This window comes from Palaemon carinicauda, chromosome 29 (genome assembly GCF_036898095.1).
Source record: "Palaemon carinicauda isolate YSFRI2023 chromosome 29, ASM3689809v2, whole genome shotgun sequence".
NCBI classification, from domain to species: domain Eukaryota; kingdom Metazoa; phylum Arthropoda; class Malacostraca; order Decapoda; family Palaemonidae; genus Palaemon; species Palaemon carinicauda.
The window spans coordinates 24248714-24254381 of NC_090753.1; the positions used below are offsets into that span (position 1 = coordinate 24248714).

At 37.1% G+C, this 5668-nt stretch overlaps 1 pseudogene; it reads left to right on the forward strand.

Moving 5' to 3' along the window:
* Positions 1-3805: 3805 nt before the first annotated feature.
* LOC137622760 (uncharacterized) lies at positions 3806-4794 on the forward strand (annotated as a pseudogene).
* The last annotated feature ends 874 nt before the right edge of the window (positions 4795-5668 follow it).

Genomic DNA, 5668 nt, shown 5'->3' on the forward strand with positions numbered 1-5668 from the left:
GTATAATGAAAATAGAAGCTTAGGCCGTAAAGGAAGCTGTTTTTGGTGCAACAAGCCTGGGTGTTTCGTAAACCAGTGTAATGCTTGTAGGATTTCCCTACAAGACAATAATCAAAGTCCTATAGCCTTGGTTAATGATAAGTCAGATGTTAGTAGCAGTAGTCCTGTAGACAGACCTGTAGTAGATAGGAGTAGTTTAGTAAATAGTAGTAAGCCGCTCACAATCCCCAATAGTGACAACAGTAGCCTGGGTGCTACATATTAATTGAGAAGAATTAAAACGTTCTTGTTGAGATGTATTCTGCAGTTACACAAGTGTTATTTGCTCTTCTGCTCCTGAATGAACGTACAAGTGCTGGAATCTCTGGGACTCAGTAATTCTGGGTTCTCTGGTCCAATAATAATGACCCCAGGCTCAAGCTTTGGTTCTAGTACGGGTGGAAACTTATTTGTATATGGTAACACTGGATCCTCTGGAACAGGCTCAGACTTTGGCTCTGGTTCCAGGCAAAACGTTGGATCCTCTAATACAAGAGTTGGGCTTGCAGCTCCAGCTGGTGTTGATATAGGGGGCTCGATAATTGGAGGTAGCAGTGGTCAAGGTAGCTTTTCCCAGGGCTCTAAATTCACCAAGGAATAATCTGTAACTGGATGGCGAGGTCCTTCAGGTCCAGGTAATTTGTTTGTAAACCATGGCCATCCAGGAACTTCTTCTGGACAATCTGTGTCTGGTACAGGTATACAGTTCATAAATCCGGGACCAGTTAGTCAAGGTGCTTCTGGATATAGAAAGTCTTGTGGGTCCGGTTTTGGGTTTACCCAAAATCAGGGGTCAAGTGGGCACTTTTCTGGAAAGTGATTGGAGGTACAGATAGCTTTGTAGATAAAGTTTAGGAGGTTTCTTTGATTGGTATACACTAGTGTTTTATAAAGGTTCCCCTAAATTAATTATTGATTTGTCCCGATATACTGAGACTTTTGATTGTATAATAATATATACGACTTTTTGGACTATAATGCCAGTGTATTGTAGGTTAAGGTGTATGTCGATGGGGGTACCTGTAAGTATATTTAGGTTTACCTAGGTAGGTTTGTTTCTATAGAATTGGAGGTTTTTTTTTGACGAAGTACGCTAATATTGGATCTTTAAAATTAATGTAAGCTATGTAAAGCTTTTGGCTTGTATTATCTAGGGGTACTTTTGGTTTGTTTTCAGGCTTATTGTTTCGCCATTATACTTATTGTTCTTACTTTACAGGTTTATTTCATTTCCATTTGTATATGAAAAAAAAAATAATTTTTGTTTAATTGATTTTTTTTTCCGTGGGAAAGGTATTATGCATTAACGTAATTTTTGCTTTTGTTTACGTCAGCCTTATTACTGCATTTTTGTTTCATGTAAAATTAGCATAAGAATTAGTTAATAAGGATTCAATGGTAAATATATTTTGTTTCTTTTGAAATGCACTTTTAACAATCTCCCCGTTCGCTTCAAGATTTATAAGTGTCTAGTTTTTGTTTCTTTTCTGTGTTTTTCGAGTCCTTGGTGAGAAGAGACACCTGTGTTTACGTGCAAAGAACTGTTGTTTGAAGACACAGTTCGAGCTCGACGCTCCCCAGACCTACTGCAGCAGCTGGCTTATGTGAGCTTTTCAGTGGATTACCACACCAACGTTTGACGGCTTTTAGCAGGTTAATTTCTGCCACCTGCGGTGATTTGCAATTCCTGTGTGTTCTCTTCTGGGGTCCGCAGCGCCGACGTAGGAATCCCGGCTTCAAGGTGTACACGAGATAGACACCGGCGTCAACGCATCCTCGACATACGCAGTTACAGGAGCTTTGGAGCTGGTGGTGACATTAGGGAGGCAGTTGCCAGGTAGAAGATGTTGTTTACCTTATTTTTGGGTTGGGACTCCATTTCCCTCACTTTGATGAGGGGTCCTGCTAGGCTGCACTCCCTAGGGTAGCTGAGTGTTTGTGGAGTTGCTACCTTGGTTGGAGCAGGGGGTGATTTCAACCAGCCAAAAGAGTGTGAGAATACATATACTTTTTTTTTCTTGTGTGTGTAGTTAATTATTTATATGTTCGACTCTCTCGTTGAGAGTGTAGTGTTTCCGGCTGGGGAAATTTGTTAATTGTTAATTGTTAATTACTAATTATAAATAGTTAGTTGTTAGTTATTAATTCTGATTGTTAGGTAGTCACAAGGCATACTGTTCCATTTTTTTTTATTAAATATTGTAAAATTTTCCCAAGTGTTATTGTTTCCGCCCACAATTTTACTGCTGGATACTTTTGTAAACACTGACCTCTCTTATCGTGTAATAAGAGCTTGCACCACGTCCCGACAAGGGTCGTAACACACACACACACACACACACACACACACATATATATATATATATATATATATATATATATATATATATATATATATATATATATATATATATATATATATATATATATATATATATGTGCTATTATAGTATGCTATCTACCGCCGATTTTGCTATCTACCACCCCTTTCTGACTATAGTATGATACCTACCATCAGTCCCTAAGGATACGGTCTACTTGATAATCCGCCTCTAATAAGGAGGATTATTACCGACTTTTCACCATAGCTAATCCGTCTCTTCTAAGGCAGATTAGTACTAGAATAAGGATATGGTCTACTTGCTAATCCGCCTCTAATAAGGAGGATCATTACCGACTTTTCACCATAGCTAATCCGTCTCTTCTAAGGCCGATTAGTACTAGAATAAGGATACGGTCTACTTGCTAATCCGCCTCTAATAAGGAGGATCATTACCGACTTTTCACCATAGCTAATCCGTCTCTTCTAAGGCAGATTAGTACTAGAATAAGGATACGGTCTACTTGCTAATCCGCCTCTAATAAGGAGGATCATTACCGACTTTTCACCATAGCTAATCCGTCTCTTCTAAGGCAGATTAGTACTAGAATAAGGATACGGTCTACTTGCTAATCCGCCTCTAATAAGGAGGATCATTACCGACTTTTCACCATAGCTAATCCGTCTCTTCTAAGGCAGATTAGTACTAGAATAAGGATACGGTCTACTTGCTAATCCGCCTCTAATAAGGAGGATTATTACCGACTTTTCACCATAGCTAATCCGTCTCTTCTATGGCAGATTAGCACTAGAATAAGGATACGGTCTACTTGCTAATCTGCCTCTAATAAGGAGGATCATTACCGACTTTTCACCATAGCTAATCCGTCTCTTCTAAGGCAGATTAGTACTAGAATAAGGATACGGTCTACTTGCTAATCCGCCTCTAATAAGGAGGATTATTACCGACTTTTCACCATAGCTAATCCGTCTCTTCTATGGCAGATTAGCACTAGAATAAGGATACGGTCTACTTGCTAATCTGCCTCTAATAAGGAGGATCATTACCGACTTTTCACCATAGCTAATCCGTCTCTTCTAAGGCAGATTAGTACTAGAATAAGGATACGGTCTACTTGCTAATCTGCCTCTAATAAGGAGGATCATTACCGACTTTTCACCATAGCTAATCCGTCTCTTCTAAGGCAGATTAGTACTAGAATAAGGATACGGTCTACTTGCTAATCCGCCTCTAATAAGGAGGATCATTACCGACTTTTCACCAAAGCTAATCCGTCTCTTCTATGGCAGATTAGCACTAGAATCAGGAAATGTTAACATCCTTGTTCATCTGTGTATAAGTAGTCCAAAATTGGAAGTGGTTATTCAGTATTGTTTTCAGTCTCGTTGTAGTCGCACATATCTAAAAGGAAATCCACTAGTACCATGCTTGCCAGAGATTAGTACAAAATAATTTCCAGCGAAGATGTAGCTGTGGCGTACTTAAGAGATCACGATCTTCTTGACCAGGTTGAAGATGTGCCTCCTTATTATAATTGTGGATCACTGATGCAGGAAAAAGAGAAGAGGAACAGAAAAAGAGAATTTGTGCCAATACTGAGATGTCCAAAAAAAGGGTGCCAAACCTATCGTTCGGTTCGGAAAGGAAACAAGTTTTTCGCTATAGTGATTTGAATAGAAAGATAAACAGCAGACTGAGTTTATGTGACATTTTGGAATTGGTTTATTATTTTGTTTACGAGACCCCAATTAACACTACCGTACAATTAACTGGGAAATCACCTAATACAGTCACGGATTGGTTTAATATGTGTCGAGAAGTGTGTAGTGTGATGGTTTCATGTCAAACTCGAGGCAAAATGGTTGGCACTGAGGAAAACCCCATACAGATTAATGAGGCTCGATTTGCTGGTCGTCGTAAGTATAACCGTAGTCGATTGTTGGCTGGCGACCATCCCCCAAACTCTGAAGATTCTGATGCTGAGCCTGTTAATAAGAAGAACCATGATGCTCGCATCGATGGGCCTTGGGTTTTTGGATTGAAAAATAGACTTTATTGCAGGTACTTTTACGTTGAAAGAAGAGATAAGGAAACGTTGATCCCTATCATACAACGTGAGTGCCAATTTGGATCTGTAATCCATTCCGATGAATGGCCAGCATACATGTGCTTAAAGAATCTCGGGTATGAGCACAAAACCGTGAACCATCAACAGAATTATGTGGACCCAAATTCAGGAGCACATACTCAGTCTATTGAGCGATCATGGCTAGATGCCAAGATTGACATACTGAAAAAGAAGAGAGGAGTACCTCATCAGCATTTACAATCCCATTTAGATCATTACTGTTGGAAAGTTCTGAGAAAAGGCGACGATGTATTTCCTGCTTTCTTGAATGATGTAAGATATGTTTACAAGCAGTAGTAGAATAAATTTTTGATGAATTTTTTCATAGATTATTTTCTTTCAGTTTTGTAATATTTGATTTTTCATTTGAATAACTTGTAACATTGTTATATAATGAGCCTTGAATAATTTGTGATAAAATTTTCCCTACAAACTGCTTATAATTATGCACCCATGTTGCCCTGCCAATATCATTAAACTATCATTAAAGTCCAATGAGGATAACATACTGGTGGTAAGTAATCTGTTTGATAATCCACATCAAACAGGAGGATTAACATTGACGGTAGATAACATACTTTGTGGTAGATACCATACTAGTAGAAATTCGACGGTAGATAGCATACTATAATAGAAATTCGACGGTAGATAGCATACTATAATAGCACCTATATATATATATATATATATATATATATATATATATATATATATATATATATATATATATATATATATATATATATATATATACATACATATATATATATATATATATATATATATATATATATATATATATATATATATATATATATATATATATATATATATATATATATATATATATAGCCAGACACTTGTTCTTTATTCTTTACTGGAGATTGTAATTTTTGGTGATTTTGGATAGTAGATTTTCTTCATTAAGGATAATTTGATCATTTTAAAGAAAGCGAAGCCACTAAAAATGCATTGTTTCTTTCCATATAATGCTTTCCTGGTCAAATTATATATCTCATTTCTATATCATTGATCTGACACGTAAACTCTTTCATTCCTCCTTACTTTCTTTATACCTCACTGAACCCTTTCCCGTCCTGGGTCTATATTCTCTTTTCGTATAATATTTTAGACCTACTCTTGGATACAAACCTCTTTA